Source organism: Gorilla gorilla, chromosome 19 (genome assembly GCF_029281585.2).
Source record: "Gorilla gorilla gorilla isolate KB3781 chromosome 19, NHGRI_mGorGor1-v2.1_pri, whole genome shotgun sequence".
Taxonomy (NCBI): domain Eukaryota; kingdom Metazoa; phylum Chordata; class Mammalia; order Primates; family Hominidae; genus Gorilla; species Gorilla gorilla.
In genome coordinates, this window is record NC_073243.2 from 110,048,710 (window position 1) to 110,074,905 (window position 26,196).

Here is a 26,196-nt window from a genome sequence, read left to right on the forward strand (position 1 = left end):
ACCTCAATCTCTGATTTCCAGCCTCCAGAGCTATGGGAAAATAAATGTCTGTTGTTTAAGCTTCCCAGTGGGTGGTGGTCTGTTACGGCAGCCTAAGCAAACTAATACGAGAGAAAAACTTTTTAGGGGCAGGGGGAACCACACTGCTAAGCCCCTATGTTTAGAAAGTGAAACTGCAAGACATCATTAGAAGGATTAACCCAAACCCTGCTGAATGCTTAGCCAAGGAACTGCACATTTGAACAATGGATTATTCTGAAATTTTGCTCCTGGAAGGGAGAGAAGAGAAAGTAGACAAGGATGACTCACATTCACTCACGCCGTGCATTTGTCAAGAGCGGCTGCTGTTTGCAGGGCACAGTTCATGGGTTCCGGGGCAATAGAGACACCAGAGAGAAAAGCTTAGGCCAAAATCCCTGGGTTCACACATCCAGATGAGGAGAGAAAGAAGCCTGAAAGGAATGAATTGGTATAAAATGTCTTGTAGGGACTGGAGCCAAGGAAGAGTCAACTAGGGAAGCAGACACTGGAAGGTGGGGGCATTTTTGAATCCCTCAGAAGGTGGCATTTGCGCAAAGACTCCGGGAGATGACAGAGCCAGACCAAGGAGGTGGCGAGAAGAGCCTTCTGCTGGGAGAAGAGGAACTCACAGCCCATCCTTTGCCAGAGGTGGAGAGGACCTCTGCGGGAGCGTGCCCAGCTCAGTGCACAACACAAGAAGCCAGGTGGCTGGGAATGGTGAGCACAGCCAAGGCTCAGAGGCGGGGGCTGCAGCCTGCAGTGTCATGAGGGCCATTCAAGGCACTGGCTGACTCTCAGGGCCGTGGGGCCACTCCGGGGTCCTGAGTAGGAAGAGTGGATCTGACTTCCATCGCAAGAGGACCACCCTGGCTGCTGGGTCAGGAACGGACTGAGGTGGGAGTCAGCTGACCCCTTGCAGCGCTTCAGGTTAGGGACGGCCAAGCATGAACTGCTGAGAGCCGGGAGAGGATGCGTCCCCCTCTGGAGCAGTCCTTGGACAGGCCCCGCAGGCTGCTGTCAGACTGGACGTGCAACGTGGAGAACAGAAAGAAGGGCTGGCCCAGGTGCAGGCGTGGGGGAAGACGAGATGCCGTTTCCCGACAGGCCTCGTGCGCGATGCTTCGGAGGGGACTGGAGCCTCCAAGGCAATGGACGGAGGAGCCTGCAGCCAGGATGGGGTGTCCTCCGCTGGAGACAGAGATGTGGGTGCATCTTCAGGTCAGGAATGCTTGGATTTCCCCAAGAGGGGCTGACGCCATCGAGCATGAGGACTGAGGACCGCAGCCTCCAAGGTCAGGAAGTCGCCATCCACGTGGCTCCAAGGGAGCCCGGGAAGCACATGGGGTCAGGGCAGCACGCCTGCCCAGTGGCACCAGGCCCTCTCTGCCTCAGTTTCCTCCCAGCACACTCTACAGTTTACCACCAACTTTGCTATCTGTCTTTCCACCCCGAAACGAACATCCACAAGGGTAGAGGTCTTTGCTGCTGCCACACCCAAAGCTCCAGGCAGCACTTAGCACAGGGAGGGACACCCTGTAAGTGGCATTCAGGGGCCATGAGAGATGTGCTTGGAAAGGGGGGCGTCACCGGCCATCAAACGCTGCTGCCTGTGAGGAGGGAATCAAGCCTCCGCAGGCGGTGAGACTCCGCAAAGCGCCCTGACCGCGGGCATTGCAATTTTTGGCACAGAGGCGGGAGCCGAAGCCCAGCCGAGGCCAAGAGATTGGGTGGAATTGGAGATGGCGGAGAACCCCTGAGCGGAAACAGAGGCAGCATGGCTGCTGCCATCACAGAGGGACGTCCGGTGTTCCTTCTGTGAAATAGAAGAAAAAAGGTGTAAAAAAAAAAAAAAAAAAAAAAAACAGGCTCCTTGTAAAGGAATGGTCCAGTGAGACGTCACTGGCCAAGAGGCTGGGACGAGGGAAGCTCCTTGGGAACAAGGGCCAGGGAGGTGTGGTCACAGAATGGTGTGGCGTGTGGGAGACACCAAGTGCTGACCACTGTGTAACACGGGAGGCTACACTTCATGTGTCCACCACTCTTCACGTGGCTCCCGTGTGTCACGTGTCCACCACTCTTCACGTGGCTCCCGTATGTCACGTGTCCACCACTCTTCACGTGGCTTCCCGTGTGTCATGTGTCCACCATTCTTCACGTGGCTCCTGTGTCATGTGATCATGGGACGTGTGTGATCACCATAAACTATGAGGCTGTTATGCTTCATGTCACTCCTGTACTCCATGTGACCGTGACCGCTCCTGGGGCCCCTGCACGTCCTGTGACCCCGTGCCAGGCTGCCTCACCGCGGGTGCTTTGTGTGGCCGTTACGGGCATGTGCGGTTTGAGAAACAGGCTGAATTTCTCTGGTGGATTCACATAGAGTGGGAAACAGAAAGGAGGAGCAGAGACAGGACCTGCACCGAGGGACCCCAGGAAGCCCACACTGGCCTGGGAGTCCTGGATGTTTGGGGAGAAGCCGTGTACTCCCACAGGTCACAGAGTTATCTCTCCAGCTCCTGAGAAATAGGGATGGCCCGACTGAGAGATTTAGGGCACCCCCGAGTTGCTTTGGTCTGCTGTGGATTTGCTTTTCTTGGGTGTGCATTCCGGCATCATCACTACACCAGGAGAGACTGCGATCGGAGAGAGAGAGAGAGCGAGCTAAGGAGGGAGGGAGGGAGGAAGAGTTTTCATGTATTGAAAAATGTCTCCAAGTATTTGGAACCCTAGCATGATCTGTTATTTCTACCCAGAGTCTGAGCCTTCAAGAACATTTTTTGAAGCAGAGAAGAGAGGGAACATCTGACAAGTATTCGGTAAATGAATAAGGGAATTCCAAATTTCACTGTTCCGCTGTTTCACTGTGGTGGGGCTGGGGTTTCTGGACAGTTTGCCTAAGGCCCCTGTCTCCAGCTTCAGCCAAACCCTCAATATCGCACACAGTCCACCTCCTTCCCACCGTCCATTTTGGTTGGTAAGGGGCGGGGCTTCCCATCTCCCCTTTTATGGGAGTCCTGCTCTCCATACCTGCTTCCTGGGAGGCCCCTCATGGACCTGCGGTTGGGGAGCATACCCTCCCCTAAGGCAGAGCTGGAAGACAGAAAGCCAGGAAACCCCTCTCATCAACTCCTTCCAAGTTCCTGGCCTTCTGTGTGGGGGAGTGGCTGGAAGTGCCTGGCCTTCTGTGTGTGTCGGAGGGTGCACTGGGAGTGACGGCAGACAGGGTCCGTGCCTTCTGGGAGTAGGTTCTGAGTGGCAAGGCCAAGCCACTCTTTAGGATGAGGACTCTTGTTCCCTGTTCACAGCCTCTGCTGAAATACAGTGAGAGTAATTTCCCAGTTAACCTCCTGTTCCCCAAGTCGCCTGATTTTCTGCTGGTTGCACAAACATCCTATTGTTTTATTCCTAGGCCACAATGGAACATGCTGCTATTTCACTTTTTATATGAAAACACTGCCTTTCCAATGATGCTGTATTCTTTAGGATACCAGGGGGCATGTAAAGCTGTATGCCTCTCTCTTCCGCTAGGGAAGGCCAGATCCAGTCGCCCCAGGCTGGGCTGTCGCAGCCTCTGCAGGAGCCCCGGGTTCCAAGTGATGGGGTCAAGGGGTTGCTGCCGCACTGTGAGGCTCACCCAAGCCAGTTCTGTTCTATGGATCATCTAGGTTGCATGGAACGATCAAAAATATTGATGGGTAATGGATCCTTTCTTTTTAAAATGATTGATTGCTGTAAACGAAGTACAGTTCAAGGAAAAACAATGCACACACTGAGGAACCGGAAAGGGCAGATGGAGGCCAGCTCCCCACCCACAGAGGCCGGCTGCAGAATCACGGCTCTGCTCCCCCTCTCCCTCGCTGCACCCTCCTTTTCTCCCTCTTTGCTATGGAGCAGGGTGGACGGCACTGGATTTATTGTGCTTATCGTCACTCTCGCCTCTCCCCGAGGACTCTGAAAGTCTTGGCATTGAAAGGAAACTTTCACACAAAGTGCTGCGGAGAGGGAAACGCGCCACCGATTGTTTCGGCAGCCTAAGCGCTTTCGAGACGATATATTTGCGCTTGAATTATGTTTTTCTTCTCATGATGATTTGCGGTTCTTGAAAAACATCACTGTTTAAAAAAAAAAAAATTTCAAAGGAGACAAAGGAAATGAACAAAGTCTCTGCTTGGAGGGGGAAAAGCAATAGAAGCTGCCAATAGGAAGATTTCATGCTTTTGTTAATTAAACGAACAAAGAAAAAAACAGGACAGGAGTCTGTAGCCTACATTACGGCTTCCACTGACCAAAAGTAATAGACGATCTCCTGCATTTGGTTCCTGTGAGCACGTTGAGAGCAGGTAATGGAGATTTGGGACTGGAAGGCTTCACCGCTGTCAGGAGGAGGGGTCCCCTTCCCCTCTCTTTTATTAAATGACGAAATGCAGCCGCCTGTGTCCTATCTCTGCCTCTTGCAACTGTTGGATTGTATTATTTTACATTTTGATTGAAATGATGTCACCACCAGATAAAAGCCGGGCCGCATTGTAATTGAATCGGCCCACGTTGTTTATTCTGGTGATCCACAGCCGCGCTCCGCTTGTCCCAACGCCACAGACATAAAAGATCCCCTCCTGCTTAACACGCCACTGATTAGATCTCTCCTCAAAAAAGGGATCGAGCTGGGGGGTCGAGGGCCCAGAGAGAGAGTTACGTGAAAAAAAAAAAAAAAATTGGAAAAAAAAATTAAATGAGAAGAGATACCATCTGCCAAACTTCTCAAGTGTGACTGAAAGTTTCCATAAATGAATTTTGCACGGTGTCAGCGCCAGATGCAAACAGCTCTGATGGACAACACCTAAATAATGGGTAATGGGAACGGGTGCGTTTGGGAGACGTTTTCACCTCCCTTCCGAAATGCCATTCCCATGTTCTCATCTGGAGAATAACCCTAGCTTTATTTATAGAATACATTTGCATTTGCTTTATTTGGGCATAAAAGTGACATGACATCTACAGGGATGATGAAAATGAGGGAAATAATTAAATGTTTATATCCAATTATTTGGCTTTTTTAATAACCATGTTTCTCCCCAAAATTCTGCTTCTAAAAACAGCTGTGGTGATATGTCTGTTCTATCTATAAAATTAAACATAGCACGAAAAAAGTAGTGTCATCACTATTTGTGCTAACAGGAGAAATGGTTTTTTAACCCTATACATTTCAGTCTAATGACCAAACTTTGTTGTGAGTGAAGGTAATTTTTTTTTTTTTTTTTTTGAGACGGAGTTTTGCTCTTGTTGCCCAGGCTGGAATGCAATGGCACGATCTTGGCTCACTGCAACCTCCACCTCCCAGGTTCAAGCAATTCTCCTGTCTCAGCCTCCCAAGTAGCTGGAATTACAGGCACCTGCCACCACGCCCGGCTAATTTTTGTATTTTTAGTAGAGATGGAGTTTCAGCATATTGGTCAGGATGGTCTCGAACTCCTTACCTCAGGTGATCTGCCCACCTTGGCCTCCCAAAGTGCTGGGATTACAGGCCTGAGCCACCACGCCCAGCCAAGTGAAGGTAAGTTTTACATATATATATATATATGTAAACAGAGTTGTGTAGCATACATTTTTGTGGATTTTCCTTATTTCTGGGTCTTGAATTCCTAATTCCCTCCCCAGTCACTCAGCCATAGGTTCAGTCCTTCCCATTAGAGAGAGGAAGATGGTTCCATCCTCCCCATCAGATAGAGGGTCAGAAACCATCTTACTGAAGGGACACAGCCCAAGCAGCACAGGACAGACTTTAGGCAAACCTCCTTCACCTTCGTCGTGAAGCTGTTCACACAGTCAAATGTTCAAAATTAAAGGAATGCTAAATTTACTTTTACTGTTGCTGTTACACAGGCTAACTAGGCCTCTGTCAGAAGTGGAAGATGGCTCGTATTTATTTGACTTGCTGGTTGGGGGGGTCTTGCCACTGGTGGACCCCAAAGTGGCCTGGCCCATGGTGGTTTGCTACGTTTTACTTCTGATCTCTCCGCAAGGTCGCCTGGCACCTTAGAAAACCTAAGCTCATAATCAAAGTCCAAAGACCACAAAGTATCTTTCCCTTAAAAAGTCCACATTTTAATCTTAATGCTTTTTCCCTAAAAAAGAAAAAAAAAAAACTGGTTAGGCAGGATGCATGCCTGTCTGTTAAGTAGACAGACAAATTGTAGTTACCCCCACGCAGTGGAATATTACTCAGCACTAAAGAGAAATGGTCTATGAAGTCACGAAAAGACACGGAGGAACGCTACATGCATACAGCAAAGTGAAAGAAGCCAGTCGGAAAAGGCGGCCTCCTGTAGGATTCCAACCCTATGACACCCTGGAGAAGGCAAAACGACAGAGACAGTGGAAAAATCAGTGTTTTCCAGGGACTCAGAGGAGGGAGAAACAGGTGGAGCACAGAGCAGGGAAACTCCTCTGGATGAGACCATAATGGTGAGTCCCTGTCATCGTAGGCTGGTCCAAACCCACAGACTGTACAATACCTAGAGTGAACCCTCATGTAAACCATGGACTCTCAGTTAATAGTAATAACGTATCAATATTGGATCATTAGTTGTAACAGCTGTACTGCACTATTGCAAGATGTTAATAATAGGAGAACAAGGGGTGGGGCATATGGATGCTCTCTGTACTCTACACTTTGCTTAGTTTTTCTATAAATCTAAAACTTCTAAAAAAACTGATTATTTGTTAATGCACAATTTATCTTACCTTTAATATTTTTCTTGGAAATTCAGGATGTATTTTCCCCACACCAAAGCATGCTGTAGCCCTAGGCCAGTGCTTTGGGGTCCTCTGCACCTATGGTGGCTGTCTCTCTCCCATCGCCAGAGTCTCTTCTACAAAACAGAGGAGCCCCCAGTCCAGCTGGTGAATCAGACTAACTTCCAGAACCCACCTAGCGCCTTCTGCTCTTCCTTTTTGGATAGGAGGAAAACCAAGGCTTGGCCTCACTCTTGGGCCCAGGACTGTGTCCCCTTCTCAGTAGCCCTAGCAAAGTCAGAGGGACCCTCTCTCCGGCAGGGCCCGACCATCGTAGGACAGCAATTCAGGATGGTCCCATAGGCATCCCGCCTCCTTTCCTGTCCAGAGATTAATAAAGTTTCCCCTTCAGATACATCCTCAGCACCTGTGGGCATTTCACAAATTTAAATAGTGAGGAAAATACCCTAACAATGTAATTTAATTTGCTTTTGGTTTCTTGTGAAATCTGTATTAAAGGAAACATGCCCAGATCCATTAACATTTTCCCTGCCCACACAAATGTGTTTTTCAGTTAATAAGCACCAACAGAGGCGACAGAGAGAATAGCACGGTCAGCACGTCCTTCGGCCTCCTGGCGCCCACCGCCCTATTTACCTCCCGCTATTGGGGCGAATCTGTCACCCGTGGAAACGTTCCCCACCCTCAGCTCCTCAGTGCATTTGTTCCACACTGAGCTGCAGCAGGCTCCCCGTTCATGGGACACAGTCTCCAACCATGTCCCAACCCACAGCCTCACACTGGGCTTGGAGTCCATGGTCCATCCCTGCGAGCACCTTCACACACGCCCCCACGCCTTTCCCCCCATCCTGGGAAAGTGCCAGCAGGGCAGGCCGTCTTCTTCCTCTTCTGAGCCTGTGCCTTAAGCAGCAAAGCTCTGAAGATAGAAAGGTCCCCTGCCCAGTCTCCCCACCTGTATCCACCTCCCTGCAAGCTTACTGTCTGTCTGGGCATCTCGCTCTCTCACCTTTAGCAAAAGTTACTCAGAAATGTCCCCTCCATTGTCAGCCTCTGACTCTTCCAACTCTCTTATAACTCTCAGGAACGAGACCGATGTTGGAAAATTGTCTCTACAGCACAGACGAAGTAGAATCCACCAGAGCACAGATCCACCCCCCACACCCAAGTCTACACCCGTGGGAGTTGACTCCCCTCCTTCCTGCTGAGGAGCAGCAGCTGACCGCCCTCCCCTTGGCCTACCCCTCCTGGGCCCTCCTCCCAACACTCCCTCACAGAGTCCACCTTACAAAGTGCACTGTGGTCTCTCGCATTGAATCGAGATTTAAAGCTACTCTCCCTGGAGCCACATTCCGCCATCCCAGCTGCTTCCCCACATCACAGATGCTCTTCCCTTCCCCTTACCCCCAGGCCACTGCAACCTGTATCCCACCCACCTTCCATCAGGACAGCCCCCAATACTCCAGCTGCTGCTACGGCTTCATCTCATCCTGTGGGCTTCCTGGGTCTCCCAGCCAGCCGGCCTGCCTTCCTCCTGCAAGCCCTGCCTGTCCCTGCCTTCACCACCCATCCTACCGGGCGTGTCCTCCTGCTGCTCCCCTGGGCTGCTCCCTCTGCTCCACCCCCTTAAAATGCAGGGCTCTTCAGGCACAGTCCTGGGAATCCCCACCCTCTTCCACTTCATATCAGAGCTCCTCAAGAAATGTGGCATGAAGGGGCATGGGCATGTCGAGAGCCATTTTCTGCCCCATTCCTTGGGGTGTCTTGGGGGTCTGCCGCTAGAACCCACAGCCTCCTGGATCTGGCAATAGCCTCTTCCTTTTGCCCAATATTATATATGCATCGACTACATGGATGCTCTGAAGGGCTTTGTCCCTTAGGGAAGGCAAGATAAATGCTCAGTTTTCTTACCTTTTATGCAGATTTTTGAATAATGAGCTGGTTCCCTAGCAACCTCTGAAGGTTGATGCTGATGGTTGTGATTGTTTTAGCACAATTAGGAACTCATAGGCATTAATGAGAGTGACGCTTTTCCACCCATGGCCTCGCCACCCTTATGGATGTTCAGATTGGCCCCTGCTGGGCCAGTGGGGGCCTCTCCTGTGGGCTCCTGTGTCCTGTGACCTGGTTCTGGTTGTCACCGAGCACCTCCTCGCTGTCTGAGGTGACAGATGCTCCAGAGCTGTCCTTTCTACTTCCCGCCCTACACCTGGAATCTGCCAATAGGCCAAGCAGCCCTGGATTCCTGTAACTGATGACATTTGGAGACTAGCGTGCTGGTGTGAGGGTGCTCTTGGTACCGGATTAGCATCGCGTCCAGGCTGCCCTGGAGAAGAACTGGAGAAGCACACGTCATGAGTACACCCTGGCATCACGGAGTCAAGTGCCAAATTGCAGCTGTCTGGGCTGAACACCATGGTTTGAGCTGCTTCTGCCCATTCCTCCTGCAGATCGTGACTGTGAACCCCGGGCAGGAGGCAGGAAACACCCAAGGGGGACTCTGGCTGGCAGTGCAAAGAAGGGGAGCTGCCTTGGGAACCCAGGACTGAAAAGATAACACATGGCAGGGCACCTTACGTCCCTAACCAACTATGAAGACCACTCAGACCGAGCACTTCTCAAACATAATGGCAGAAGGCAGCCCAGGGAGGCTCATTGCTCTTGGGATCAACCCGGAGTTCCTCTGACACCACGTGAAGGACTTGGCATTGCTAGGAAAGAGGATCAACTGAGACCTTCAGTAACAATCAGTGCCTAGGGAAGCATCTCTTTCCCTGTGAGCCCTGGGACCCCCATGCCAGAGACACAGGGACAGCTGGGGGCACCTGGGGAGCCCCTGTGACACCTGCCAAGTCAGGCCCCTTCCTCCTCCTGGCTGGAGACTCCTTGTCACTGCTAGGAGACACCTGGTGCCCTGGCCTGGGGAAGCCCCTTCCACCCCAGAGGCGGTCCCAGAAGAGACCAGTGTGAGCCCCACGAGCAGCAGCTAAACCAAGATCAAAACAACCCCACAAAGCCCTCAGAATAAACCACTGGAACCACAGCTCTCAAAGGAGGCCAGGACCTGCATGCCAAAATACAGCAGGGGGACTGCATGCTGAAATCAAAAAAGCAAGTAGGACCCAGTGTCTCCTAACATGAGAGACAACATGCCTAGGGTACAACAACCCACGATACCAATAAACAAAAAATCACATTCTGAATTTTAGAAGACAATCAGTTGATGACAGCTCTCTGATACAACCATGTATCCGAAGTTAAAATTATCTAACCAAGAGTTTAAAGCAGCAGTCATTAAAATTCTTCACCAATAAATTACAAGTTGCCTTGAAAGAAATTTTAAAAATTTAGAAGTTACAAAAACTATCCAAATCAAAATCATAGAACTGAAAAATCACAACGATGGAACACTGATTGGAAAGAAATTTTTAAAAATCACCACAAAGAAATAGAAGTTACAAAAACTATCCAAATCAAAATCATAGAACTGAAAAATCCCAAAGGTGGAACACTGACTAGATGGGCTCAACAGTAAAGTGGAGATGACAAAGGAGATGACCAGCATACTTGAGGAAAAATTAATAGAATTTACCCAACCTGAGCAACAGAAAAATAGAATGAAAACAAATAAAGAGACCCTCAGGGACCTGTGGGACAGTAACAAAAGGTGCAATAGTCATACCATTGGAGTCTCAGACAGATGAGAGAAACAGAGTATGATATAGTTTGGCTGTGCCCCCACCCAAATCTCATCTTGAATTGTAGCTCCCATAATCCTCACATGTGGTGGGAGAGACCTGGTGGGAGGTAATTGAATCATGGGAGCGGTTTCCCCCATGCTATTCTCATGATAGTGAGTAAGTTCTCATGAGATCTGATGGTTTTATAAGGGGCTTCTCCCTTCGCTCAGCTGTCATTCTTCTCTCTCCTGGAGCCATGTGAAGAAGGACATGTTTGCTTCCCTTTCTGCCATGATTGTAAGTTTCCTGAGGCCTCCCGAGACATGTAGAGCTGTGAGTCAATTAAACCTCTTTCCTTTATAAATTACCCTGTCTCAGGCATTTCTTCATAGCTGCATGAGAATGGACTAATGCAGTGTCTGAAAAAGTATTTGAAGAAATAATGGGTGAAAACTTCGCAAGTCTGGTGAAAGACACAAACCTACACATACAACAAAGTGAACAAACCCTAAATGAAATACACAAGACAAACAACAACAGCAACAAAAGAAACTCACAAACTCGCCCCAATTAAACTTCTGAAAATGAAAAACAAAGAAAAAATCTTGAAAGCAGCCAAAAAGAAGCAGCACCTGACCTACAAGGGAACCCCAAGTTGAATAACAGCAGCTTTTTTACCCCAAAACTTAGAGCAAAAAGAAAGTGGCCCAGCATTTTTGTAAGTACTTAAAGAAGAATTGTGAGCTATGAATTATATAGCCAGTGAAACTGTCCTTCAGGAATGAGGAGGAGATGAAGAAATTATCAGAGGAAGGAAAATTAAAAGGATTTGTTGCTGGCAAATTTAGTCTTGCAAGGTTTTTACTGAATCTCTTTAATTGTGATAATACTTAGAATATTTTACCCAAAACTATCTACAGATTCAGTGCAATCTATATCAAAATTCCAGTCACATCACAAAAAAAAACCTTAAATACCCAGAGCAATCTTGAGCAAAGTGAATCAAGCCAGGGTCATCACACGAACTGATTTCAAAATCTAAAACAAAGCTATAGTAATAAAACAGCATGGTACTGGCATAAAAACAGCAGAAACATAGACCAGTGGAACAGAATAGAGAGCACAGAAATAAATCCACACATCTATGATCAACTGATCTTTGAAAAAGCTGCCAAGAGAAACTAATGAGGAAAGGAAAGTCTCTTCAATAGATAGTGCTGGGAAAACTGAATATTCACATGCAGAAGAATGGAATTAGACCCTTATCTCACTCCATATATAAAAATGAACAGAAAGTATATACCGACCTAAGACCCCAAACTGTAAAACTACTAGAAAAAAAACATAAATATTAAATAAAGACAGGGTCTAGCTCTATCTCCCAGGCTAGCATGCAGTAGCATAATCATAGCTCATTGCAGCCTCTAACTCCTGGGCTTAAGGGATCCTCTTGCCTCAGCCTTCCAAGTATCTAGGGCTACAGGCATACACCACCGTGGCCAGCTAATTAAAAATAAAAAAACTGCTTTTGTAAAGATGAGGTTTCACTTTGTGGCCCAGGCTGGTATTGAACTCCTGGCTTCAAGCAATCCTCCTGCCTTGGCCTCCCAAAGTACTGGGATTACAGGCAGAAGCCACCATGCCCAGCTGGAAAAAGCTTCTTGACATTGGTCTGGGAAAGATTTTTTGGATATGACCCCAAAAGCCCAGGCAACAAAACTGAACATAGAGAAATGGGATTGCATCAAACTAAAAAGCTTCTGCACAGTAAATCAGCAGAGTGAAAAAGCAACTTACAGAATATGAGAAAATATTTGCCAACCATGCAACTAATAAATGGTTAATATCCAAAATATAAGGAGCTCAAATGACTCAGCAGCAAAAAACCAAATAAGTTGATTTAAAAATGGACAAAAGACCTGAACAGACATTTATCAAAAGAAGACGCACAAATGACGAATAGGTATATGGAAAAGTGCTCAACATCAGTAGTTTTCAGGGAAATATAAATCAAAACCACAATGAACTCTCACCTCACACCTGTCAGAATGGCTACCATGAAAAAGATGAAAGATAAGTATCAGTGAAGATGTGAAGAAAAGCGAACTCTTGTACACTATAGGTAAAAATTAAACTAGTATAGCCACTATGGAATACAGTATGGAAGTTCCTCAAAAAATTAAAAACAGAACTACCATGAGATCCAGCAATCCTACTACTGAGTATTTCTTCAACCTACCTCGGTGTGTCGAAGGGGTATCAGCTCTCCCCTGTTCATCACAGTATTCAAAATAGCCAAGATATGGAACCAACCTAAATGTCCACCAACAGAAGAGTGGTTAAAGAAAATGTGGTATATGTACATGACGGAATATTATGCAGCCATAAAAACGAATGGAATCCTGTCATTTGTAACAACATGGATCAACCTGAAGGACATCATGCTAAACAAAATAAGCCAATCATAAAAAGATAAATACTGCATGATCTCATTTATATGTGGAGCCTGAAACAGTTGAACTCACAAAAGCAGAGAGTAGAATGCAGTTATCAGGGCCTGGAGGTGGGGGCAAAAATGGGGAGATGTTAGTCAAAGGATACAATGTTTCAAAAAATAATAATAAAAATTTATATTTATATAAATAATAAAAATAATATGTTAAAATAAATATAATAATATATTATTAAAATATATTTATTAAAAATAAATAAAAACATATTTTTTAATAACGGTAGTACTTTCTCAATTGATTATTTTGAAAACCTTTAGGATTGCTTTTACTGGAAGGAGGAGAAATGGTACCTACAAGATCCCCCAGACAATCTGTCAGTCCATGGATGCATAGCAACATCGTGTAGTGGGCAAGTATGATGAAACGGAACTGCGGGGTCTGCCATGCCCTGCTCTGTCTGTATCAATGCTGGGTGAGTTAAGAAAATTCAGCAGCTAATAAAAGCAGCAAAATTATCATTTATCATCTGGAAAATCCACAAAGTGCCTGGAAATTCTTGACATTTTCTGGAATGCTTCCTGCCAATGCAAACACATGTAATTTTTAATAAACGTGTTCAACACCATCCCAATGTGTTTTACTAGATTAAAAGCACTTCAAAATTTTCCACATTTTCCTCTAATCCAAAACGCACTCCTGGGGGCTGGCAGGGGTCAAGTGGGAAGCAGTCTGCTGAAACAACACTAAATGAATGTCAATAAATACTCATTATTCCAAGAGGAAAAAAAATGTTTTATCTATCTTGGAAAATATTTTTTAAAACTTAAATGAGCCTGAGGCACAAAATCAGCTTAAAAATCTATATCTCTAGGGAAGAGGAACTAAAGGGGAAAAAAAAAACTATTCCTTATCAAAATGATGAGAATAAGAGTATTGCATGGCATGAAGAAAGTACTGAAAGAGATTTCCGTTTGACCCGGTCACAGCCCATCTTGTAGATTTGCTGCAAGATTTCTGGGCTGCTCCAGGCTCTGCATTAAAGAGCCCTTGGCTGGGAGGAAGCCCTGTTCTTCTTCAACGCCCTCAGTCCAAATTCCAGTGTCACACAGCAGTTCCATCATATTAACTTCAGAAATCTCAGGTTAAGAAAAAGTATTGCAGTTATCTGTGAAAATGTATGAAAATAACTCAAAGAGGGGATAAAACAGGGAAATCAGCTATTCAAAGAATACAACAGGCTTGGTCACATTTTATGACAGATACTTAAAATATGTATCATAAACAATTAGACCCTTTGGCTTTTCCTGAAATCCCATTCCTCACCCCTTAACTTGCCAAATTGAGTCCACGGTAGTATAAATTGACAGTTCATGTTCTTGAGGTTATAGACTTTATGCCTGACTCCACTGTAAATATTTGATAAGATATATTTTGGCATTTATTGGAAATCAAAAGTACAATTCTGAGAGCTTAAAAAGGACCTATGATAATTATTTATTTTTAAAGAACCAGGAAATGTAGAAAATTAGTTGCCTGTCCATAGGGATCTTATAATTTCTTAGTAGTCAAATATCAAAGGTTTTACAAACAAATTTAAAAATCATCCACTTTAAGTGGAGCGAACCTTTTATCTGACGAGATGGTTGGTTGTTGTCTTAACCATCTGCCACTGCATCTGATGGGGCTTTACGTTCATGCTCAGGAGTGTGGGCAAGTGCTCAGAGCTCATCTCACAGGTGACCTGAGATTCTTGAGCCCCTCGGCGCTGGAAACTGGGTCTCCTCCACGGGCTCCTGCACTGCAGTGGAAAACAGACAAACAAGTAGACAAACAAGAATGTAAAGTGGAGATTTGTGATTTGGTGTTTATAAACCACAGAGTTCTCTCTCATAAGATGACAGGACATATGATTCAGAAGTTGGCATTAGTTATTGGTAGTCACATGGTAGTAACAGTGTCAGGTAAAAATGTGACAAGCATTTAGAATCCCTCTCCCATTACCTCCCAAGGAGAGTCTGCCCAAGCCCCTGTTTTCCTTGCTGGATGTGTGAATGACTCCCTGCATAGAAAAACTAGGAGGAGGTTTTCTGAATGACAGTGGGTCCTCACCCTTGCTGGAGAACACAGGAGGAAAGGAGCGAGAGGGGAGGAGGCAGCTGAGAGTGTGGGCCTGGGAGGGAAAGACACGAAGACCGTGCTGTTGAGTAAATTTCAGCGATGCTCCTTCTACTGGACAACACTTGCATTTCTTTTAGAGGCTTCCTGGAGTGTGTGTGTGTGTGTGTGTGTGTGTGTGCTGACACAGCATCCTAGTGAAATGAGCCTTAGGGAAGGAACATGGCGCCCAGGTCTTAGTTGCACTGTCTTCATTTATTGACTGTTTTCTGGATGCCAAGTTCTCTGGTATTCCCCTGTGAGTCAATAGACCAGCAAATGGAAGAGCCTTGTCTTTCTTACTCCAATATCTGTGATCTTAAAAACCACTACTACAGGGCAGAGAATTTCTCCAAGCAAAATCCAATTTGGGACTAAAATCGTGGAATGGGTTCTTAGGGGTGTCCGTCGCTCCCCCACTGGAATTACTGATCCCCACAGCCTCTTCCAATTGCTGCATCATAACTGCTACACATTGGCCAAGCAGAAGCTTGCATTGGGCGGGCTGGCTGGCGTTTGTGGAGGCCACCAACTGACTGGAAGAGCCTGGACATGGCTCTGAGGTCTCATCACTCCTCCATCGGGTCCTGCACACACCAGAAGATGCCTGGAGAGAAACGTGAGATTAAAGATTGGTAAGGGAAAGCAAAGACTGTAAACATGCCATTTTCCCCCAAATCCAGGAAATCTTAGCTTTCTTGTAAGAAATAGTAAGAAAACCTTTGAAGAAGCAAATGAAATGTTTGCCTGACTGTCATCAGGCTTCCTGCATATAGACACAAAAGTTCCACGGGCATTGGGCAGTGAAGGAGATAGGAAAATGTGTTCAAAGTAGTCGTGCTTTCCTTTCAGACATCGGAGAGTGCTCCATCTACTCCCAGGGGACCTGGCTCTGTGGGGAGACTGGGAGGGATGAATTCTGAGTGCTCTTCATTGATGACATGAAGAAATGGCCATGCAGAAAAGATAACTGATGAATCAAAGAACTATTCTTCACCCCATGGTGCCGCGGGAAGCTTTATAGCTGTCACGGATTCCCCGGAACTCCGTGTGTTGTGACTTAGTCTCCTGTGTGATGGTATCTCATGATGGGGCCTTTGGCAGGTTATAGGTCACGTGAGTGGGGCCCTAGGAATGGGATTTGTGCCCTTAAAAAACAGGCATGAGAGAGCTTCCTCTTCCCGGCGCCCTCGCCACCAAGAGAGGACACAGCGAGAAAACGCTGTCTGCAAACCTGGGGGAAGGCCCTCTCCAGACACCAGGTCTCCTGGTGCCTTGACCTTGGACATCCCAGCCTCCAGAACTGTGAAGAAGAACTGTTTGTTGTTTGAGCCACTCCATCCACAGCTTCTGCTGGAGCACCCTTAGCTGGCTAAGACAGTAACAAACATTTAAAGAGATTAAAGAACCTAGAAATTCTGGTAGAAATGGGTGCACAGCATCTACAGGCAGCAGAGCCAACATTTACTAAACTCCAGGACATAGTAAACAACCGATGAGCAACGGGTGGGTCCTGCTTACGCCAGAGGACGCTGGTTCTGCAGGGGCAGTTAAGTTGGCTTTGAATCCTGTCTGTACCCAGACACAGGGTCTTCAGCAAGTCACTTGGCTTCTGTGCTCTGTTTCTCTCTGCATGGAATGGAGGCCACAGCATCTAAGCAAGAGGGTGGGGTCACAGAGGGAACACCACAATATCTACAAGAGGTGCTTAACACGGGATCTGTGTCTGGTTGGCGAAGAAGGAGGTGCCATTTTCTTTTCCGTGCTTGGCAGGGAAGGAACCCATCACCGTCTGCTGTGCCATGGCTCTGGTGCCTTCTCCCCCTCCGCAGTGATGTGACTGGCAGACAGCGTGCTTCCGGGTGCTCCTCCCACCCGTCCCACCCATGGCTGCAGTGATCATAGTTCACAGGCAGCCTGGACTCCACAGCCAGGAGCAAGGCTGGCTGAGACACTCCAAGAAGCTGCTCTTTTCCAGGCATTGTGCTGAGCACCACCCAGGCATTCAACCCTCATACAAGCCCCAGGAAGAAGGATGATCGTTCATTATCCAGTTCAGGGCAGAGATGGTGCTTAGTCTCTCTATGGCCACAGAGTTAAACATCCAGCCAGAATTCAAACCCAGATTTCCTGACATCTCAACTCCTAATTAAAATTAACTTCAGGCGTCCTTGGCAAATGTACCAGGCATCTTGCTGTGGCACCAAGGGGCATGTGGGGGAGGCCTGGGCAACAGGTGCCTCCTGCCACTTCACATGTCAGTGGCCTTCCCCTGGCCCAAGCACCCCACAGACACCCAGACATCACATTTTTAATTATAATAGTTATTTCACTTTTACTCTGTACATACATATGTCCTAACTGCCTCCACAAAGACCTGCAGAAGTTTATAGAAACTGAGAGAAAATAAAACAACATAGAAACGTAAGTCAAACATTGGTGTCGGAACCCACCGACTCATCACCCTTCATAGCCCAGGAGGATCTCTCAGTGCTAATGACACTCTGCCCAGGACGGAGGCTGACGGCAGCTGCTGGAGGCACAGAGGGTTCTGCTTCTGCTTTATGGGCCCTGCCAGCCTCAGGCTCAAGCAGGCATCAAAAATCTTTGCTTGTACTTGAGCCACAAAAGCCTGTCATTTTTCTTAAAGATCCTCATTTAGCCGGAAATCCAGTCATCCTACAACTTGACTCTTGTCCCCTTCATTTGCAAGAATATGCACTGAAGTTTGACCTCTGTAACTGATACGGTTTGGCTGTGTTCCACCCAAGTCTCATCTTAAGGTGTAGCTCCCATAATTCCCACATGTTGTGGGAGGGACTGGGTGGGAGATAACTGAATCATGGGGGTGGGTTTTTCCCATCCTGTTCTCATGGTAGTGAAGAAGTCTCACGAGATCTGATGGTTTTATAGATGGGAGTTTCCCCGCACACGCTCTCTTTGCCAGCTGCCATGGAAGACATCCCTTTGCTCTTCCTTCTCCTTCTGCCATGATTGAGGCCTCCCCAGCCATGTGGAACTGTGAGTCCATTAAACCTTTTTTTTTTAATAAATTACCCAGTCTCAGGTATGTCTTTATCAGCAGTGTGAGAACAGACTAATACAGTAACCTAGAACACCTGTAATTCAGGTGAGCTGGGGTTGACCTTGCTCTAACCTTCTAAAGAAAGCCCATCCCCCCAACGTGGGTATAATTTTGTTAACCACTCCCATCTTGAAGACAGTAATAAAGGACAATTCCTGATCTTGAAAGGGAAGCAGAGAGACAGAAATGCACCATTCCCCTGATGATTTGACATGGGCAGGAAGAAAGCCATTCCTTTAAAAAAAAAAATCAACAACAACAACAACAAAGGATTCTAGGGATTTTGAGGGTACTTTTAAGGGAACCAAAAAGATCTCTCTGACTTGGCAGGAAGGGCAAGCAATGTGGCCGTGCCAGCAGGGCCATCCTCCAGGGAGGGGGAGTGGCCCCTGCTCAGCAATGTGCAAGCTCCAGGCCACATGCAGTGGGGCCTCTGAGGACGACATCCCAGCAAGTCTATATGGTGGCCTTTGCACGAAAGTCTGTGAATCTCTCCTTCCTCTTGGATAAGGGGAGAGGTTGGATACGAAAGGACCTCATTTTTCCCTCCATGTAGCTCTCCCGCAGTCACAGACTCATGCCTAGACCCAAGTCATGCAAAGCCTGAGCACCAAGCTTTGCAAGAGCTGGCAGCCTCTGCAGTGGGACGAGAAGGGAAGGTACAAAGAGCCTACAGGAGAACTTGCTGGAAATGATCTACAGAGGGAGGCAGGGCAAGAGGCCACACTCCACAGAATCGGGCCAGCTCCCCTCCCAGGGAAGCCAGGGCCTGAGGAACTGCACTTGGAGGAATCTGCCAGGCACCATGGGCTCAGGCCATTGTGCACAGCACACAGGCCACTCATTCCACATTTCCAGAGAGGGCCATTCATGTAGACCACGGTGCAAACTGGGCCTGTTGGAGGGGGACAGCTTACATTTCCACAATCCTCTGGGTCAGCCCTGAGACCTCCTACTCGACCCACCCACCAGCAATCTCACACTCCAGGTCCGGGGAGTATTGACTCCTTCTCACTCACCATTCGCTGGAAGGGGATCTCGAACGATGGGAAGGACGGGGATAAGTGACCAGCACCGATGCTTCTGTACTGCTTGGTTTAATCATCAATGTCAACCCCACCTTCATACCCACATGCTTTTGTGAGACACTCAGCGATCCTTACACAGATGACTGGCATGGATGTCCATTTGGAGCAATCACTTTGGCTTTTATCCTGAAAAGGCAAAATCTTCAATGATCAATTATGTTGCAATTTTGAGAGTTATAACTGCAAGAGGAGAAACCAAGTGCCACAGTTTAATTATACACTTAAATCTAGATTTGCATAGTTCATCTCAGTATCTATAGAAATTATTAGGTGCATAAAATTGTATCTGCCATTTGCAACAGATACTGATATCTTTCTATACGTATGGAGTTTAGCAAAAAGCCAATTCACTAATATGGAATTTTCCTTAAAAAAAAATGACCTTGGTTCATAGCTGTAAAGTCTCCACCCTTGTAGAGCTGAGCTCATCCCATTCACAGCCCACAGGATGCTAAGTGGATTCTCCCAGCTGCAGCGCACACCCCAGCCCACTCACGATCCCAGAGGTGTGGGCAAGGGCTGATTCCAAAGACTTCAGTTTTGCAGGAAAGGACAGACAGGAATATAAAGTAAGTCTAGAACCAGGGACATGATTATCCCCCAGGCACCTTCTTCACTCACTGGAACCCTCGCTGTGACCCAGCATGGGGCTGTGCTAGCCGGCAAGCTCTGTCAACACCAGAGCAGACTGGTGTAGAAACAGGCAGTCTTAAGCTGTGGGCAACATTTGATCAGGCAGGCAGAAAAATTCTTCCGACCTTATTAGGAGTTTCAGGGCAAAGCTAGTTTTACCACAAAATATAGCACCAGGAGTATGTTTTCCAAAGTCTATCATTAAATTTGGCCTCCTAGGAGGCAATTCTCATATCCTTATCCTTCTTTAACCTATGACTAGACTGCCATTGTTGAGCGTGCCATGTGTGTGACATGTGTCTTCCTCTACGTCACTGAAGAGTCCAAAAGTACGAGGAAAAAATGATGTTCAAGCATCAACTGTATCTAAAAGTGCATTGTTTATAAACAGCCCCTTGGCCAGATTGAGAAATATTAAAGGCTCATATTTGAGAAGTCATATTCCCCAAATGGGATATTGGCAACTCTTCCATTTTTTGTCCTTATTCTTTACAGGAGACACAGAAGCTGTAACTTCTCAAGCCCATATCCAAAAATTATCTGGTCCGAATATTCTTCTGTGATGCTATTTTGCAGGGTTGACATAATCAGGGCGGCATAATTCAATTTTTTTAATTAGCCATTTATTATAGTATGGGAAAGACATAAACATTTCCATGAATCACACACGTAAATAACAGAAACTAAAAGTAAAATGAATTTTCCCTATCGGCAGGGTAATAGTTTAATTGTACACAGTTATTCTTACATTAAAAGCTGCATACCTGGCAAGCTTTATCGGGTAACAGGGACTTTTAAATGTGCCAATGTTTCTACACAAGTAGCGTGGGTCAATTGCAAAAGGGATAACCATAATGATTAAATCATTAAAATTTTGTCTACGCTTCACAGAGCATAGAGAAAATTAACTTCCCACCAACCTCATTTTTCTGCTGAACATGAAATAATGATTTTCTGCCAGTATAATTACAAAGCTAACATCTGATAGAGTCAGCATCCAGGGGGGATTATCACAGGCATGAGTATTAGACCTCATTACCAGCTTGACTGCAAAATTATTACATCTTGTAATTGGAGGGTGAGATTTATATACAGATTGGCCGGGTTTCTGTAAGATTGTAATTACAAGCTTCGTTGGTTTGCTACTTATCACACGGTGCAGGAGGCGGCAAAAACAAGCAGAGGGAAGGCCATTTCATTAAGCTGTAACCCTATCAAGGGAGGAGCGCTGTAACGTCCCTGTATTTATTAGGCCAAACAGAGCTGTTTGCAGAAGGGGAGGCCATTTATTACCGCCTGACAAATGGGATTTCATTTATTTAACCTCGGTGATCTATTTCAGTAAAATGTACAAACGAGCCATCCATTTTATGATTCCGGAGTCAACGCTCAATTATCTAAAGGGCTAACTGAGTGTTAAAGTGGCCATCTGCTAGGATGAATTCATTGATTTAATTTGCTTCACGTTGCTGAATGATTCCGGGTAGGCGAGGAGGTGGGGCGGCTGCCTGAGTGGGGCCAGGCGCCCCGAGTGTGTGCGCGCGTGTGCCTGGATGTGCACGCGCACGTGTTTAATCCACACACAATGCAAGGAGGCGATCAATAGCAGCTTAAATGTTATGAGACAAGGAGTTAAGTTGTTCAGCTCAAGCCAGAACACCTTTGTTCTCCCGTAACAAGTAATCTCCAAGGCGGAATTAATATTGACAGACTGGCTTCTTTGTGGCTAATTTGGAGGGCACCCTGGCCAATTGGCGGGCGGGCGGTGATAGAGCTGTTATTAGGGTTCATTACGCCCCGCGCGATCGATGCCCCGGGCCGCCTGCAGGAAGGAGGCGCGCGCCTGGGCCCCGGCCTCAGCCAGTCCGCACTGCACTCCGGCTTTCAAAAGGCGGCTTTTGCAAAATAAATACATAGGAAGGAAATAAATGGGCGTTTCTTGGCGAGGCAGGTCTCGGTGTTCTGAGCCACGGGCTTGGGGAGGAGGAGAGGAAATGCGGGGAGGGCGGCGCGGAGGCGGTCAGGCCCTGCTGTGCTCCAGGAACCCGCGTTCCCCAGGACTGGACCCCGACCCCAGCGGTGGCTCAGCTCCTTAGGGTTCGATGCCCCCCGCCTAGTCCTTGCCAAGCCCCACAAGCCGGCTCAGCCTCTGTGGAATGAACAGGAAGGTTCCACGGCAGGAATGAACATTTCCGGGGTGGGGCAAACAGTCTCTCTAGGGCGCTCACACCCTTGCTTAGGCTTTGGGAGTGTTTTTGTCACAGACATCTTCACCACACAGAAGGAGCCTGCGGAGCTGGTGCTCACAGGGAAGTTTCTAGAACATTCCTCTCTGCAAGATGCTGCCTCTCTCAACTCTGAAAGGGCCCTAGTGGGTACAAGCACCCCTCAGACAATAACTCATTTATCTTGTGGCCGACTCAGCGCACATGAGAAGCTTTCCAGAGTGGGCACAGGAAAGCCGCGCACCCTGCGTTTCTCTCCGCGGCCGGACAGCTGTGCATGAAATCGGGACAGCATCACACTCCAGAAGGGAAAAGGACAGGCCTGTGCTGATGAGGGTCATGGCTCCCGCCTTTGATGCCCGGGTCCTTGCTGGTGGGTAGAGGATGGCGGCCTCCGCTCTGCTGCTGGCCACGCCCAGTGCTTCTCTGCCCACAGCACAGGGGGAGGAACTCTGGATTCTCTTCATGCACACTCTCTTGTTGTGGTCACAGTCTCCTCTGTTCTCCCCATCTCCTCCCCAGTGAGCTCACTGTCTGCCTCCAGCTGTGGGCTCCACCGCAGGCCTCTGCCCACTTCTCCCTCGCTCACTACCCAGCCCCTCTCTCCCACCCATGCCTTCTCCTCTAAGTCCTCTGTTCCTAAGCAACTCTGTTGGAAAAGCGCACTAGCGTCCCATGTCAGTGTTGGGAAGGACGACGTCTCCCGTGTAGCTCCTCCTGTGGACTTCTAGAGCTGCCCGGGTCCTGCTGCACACCTGGGTCCTGCCGCACACCTGGGTCCTGCCGCACACCTGGGTCCTGCCGCACACCTGGGTCCTGCCGCACACCTGGGTCCTGCCGCACACCTGGGTCCTGCCGCACATGGCCACTGACTCACTCTCCTGGTGAATGAGCCTTGGCCAAATGCAATCACTGCTCCCACCAGTGTGTCTCCTGGGTTCCCGCGCAGGATATCCATGCAGCACACCAGGGCATCACCCAGGCGACACTGTCCTCAGAGAACAAGAGAATACTGAGAGTCCTCAGGAGATGAGCTCTGCTGAGTGTCAGTGCGTCTTCAGGGCCTGGTGGGGACTGCAAGGGGCCTGGAGTCCGCCCCGTGGAGGCAGCGGTGCAGAAGCGCGGGGAGTCTGCCATCGGGTGGTCCCTGCAGGTGTGATGATTCACAAGTGCCTCAGCACTGCACGTTCAGTTCACTGGGAGAGAAACGCACCCGTGTTTTTAAAGAAGTATCCTTGGTCCAATACCTCCAGATGAGAGTTTTCCCAAAAGAATCAATTTGGAAATTCTCTGCCTTTATGAGCATTGGAAATATTCTGTGCCTCCTGTTTTCAAAGCCTTTCCTGTATTACAGTGGGTTGTTTGAATTACCCCAATAATGGCCACTCTTTGGCATTGCAGGGGCCTTTTTTTTTTCTTTTTTCTTGAGACAAATTGAAACCAGTGTTTATGTCACATTTATACTGTGCATTTAGTTTGTCTACTCAATGTTTTCATTACACTGATCAACTAGTAATCATTAAGAAATATTTACACTTGAAACTCTGAAAATCATTAATGAATGGGCTAACCTATGCATTATAACTTATTTACTTTTAAAATTTATTTTAAGACAGTTCTTAGCTTCTGCCAGGAATCTACAGAATAAATATGAGCAATTGGTCTTGTGTTCCATTTGCTCATAGATAAAATAAGCAAACTTGACATATCAAGTATTTCTCCTTAGAACCTGAATTATCCTATTGATTTTTGTATCTAAAGAACTATATGGCACTCTATCTTGCCTCTCTTATTTGCTATTTTAGGGGCAGGCTGCTTTAGGCTGTATTTATTTAGAGCAATCGATGTGATGTAGTCGTTTAATCATTTGCACAATCTAAATGGTTCCCACAAGCCATTGAAACAGGAAACCGACTTAGTTGGTCTTAGAAATAGCCACAATAGCCAGATTAGTTTCAATGCTTGGATCAGGCAGTTGCTTAAAACAGAAACAAACACAAAAACAAAATCAACAACAATGATGTCAGTACAACCGTAGCCAGGAGAGACCATGTGCTGTGTGGACTTCCAACCAGATGTCTGCATTTGTGTGGGGTGTGGGGGGACCCACAGTACGCGGTGCCCAGGACTGATGTGGAAGCCCAGCTTTGTTGATTATTCGGTTATTGTTACCACAGGGAATTGAAGACTGGGGTTGGGTCAAGATTTGAGCAGGACTCCGAGAGTTGAAAGTGGCATATCCCATGACTGATACCAAAATGCCTTTTCCAGTAAAAGGAAGAGTTTAAGTGCTAGCCTCCAAGGATCACAGACCCAAACGGCCACCAGAGAGAAGGCGGGAAGGTATCCCAGCTTTAATGAGACTCATTTCCTCCATTCGAGGCACTGACTCCAGGGAGCCTTCTTGTCAGAAGTACAATCTTTTTTGTCTGCACTTAAAAAAATATAAAGTGTTGTTCAAATCCCAATTGTTTTCAGCAATAGAAAAAAGCACAGCAGGATATGTCTAGCATTTTCTAAATATCAATGAGTTATTGTTCAACTCATTCTTTCTACTTCAAGACAGCAGAAACTACAAGATTAATTTGTGTTGTTCATCCCTTGAGAAAGAGTCCAATTTATAATAAACATTAGTACATAAACCTAGACACATTCACATTTATTACTTATATCTAATATACTCAGTCTCAGGAAACTATATTACCTTTTTTCAGAGTATTCTGATGCTACAGATTAATTTGATTCAGCTTTCTCCCTTAAATAATTCCTTCTAACAGAAAACCCTGTTTAGACTATTTCCATTTAATGCAATTATTGATACAGTTAGATTTAAATCTACCACCTTGCAAGATGTCCATGTTTTCTACTTGATTTCTATTTTCCTCATTTTCTGCCTTGTTTTGGATTAATTTTTTTATGTTTTAATTTTATCTCTACTGTTGATGCAATAGTTCTATCTACCCATCTATCTACCCATGTAGCCACCTATCTATTCATCCACCTACCCATGTAGCCATCTATCTATTCATCCACTCATCAATCTATCCAGCCATCTATCTATCCATCTATCCATCTGTCTATTCATATATACATCTATCTCTTTATCTATCTATCTACTCATCGACCTATCTTTCTATCCATCTATCCATCCGTCTATCTATCAATCTATCTATTTATCTATCCATCCATCTACCTATTCATCTGATATGGTTCAGCTCTGTGTCCTCACCCAGATCTCATCTTGAATTGTAATCCTCATAATCCCCAAATGTTGAGGGAGGGACCTGGTGGGAGGTGATTGGATCATGGGTGTGGTTCCCCCAGGCTGTTCTCATGATAGTGAACGAGTTCTCATAAGATCTGATGGTTTTATAAGTGTCTGACAGTTCCTCCTTCACGCACTCTCTCTCACCTACCACCATGTAATATGTGCCTGCTTCCTCTTCCACCATAATTGTAAGTTTTCTGAGGCTTCCCCAGCCAAGTGGAACTGTGAGTTAATTAAACCTCTTTTCTTTATAAATTACCCAGTCTCAGGTAGTATATTTATAGCAATGTGAGAAACTAATATACTATCTATCTATCTATCTATCTATCTATCTATCTATCTATCTATGTCTACATCTATTTATTCATCTATCCATCTATCTATCCATCTACCAACCTACATATCCATCTATCTATATACATCTATTCATCTATGCATCTATCTACCTATCCATCTATCCATTCATCTATCCATCCATCTATCCATCTATCTATTCATCTATCTATTCATCTATCTATCCATATATACATCTATCTATCCCTCTATATATCTGCCTATCTATTCATCTATCCATCTGTCTACCTATCCATCTGTCCTATTCATCTATCCATCCATCTATCCATCTATCTATTCATCTATCTACCCACATATACATCTATCTATCCCTCTATATATCTGCCTACCTATTCATCTATCCATCTGTCTACCTATCCATCTGTCCTATTCATCTATCCATCCATCTATCCATCTATCTATTCATCTATCTACCCACATATACATCTATCTATCCCTCTATATATCTGCCTACCTATTCATCTATCCATCTGTCTACCTATCCA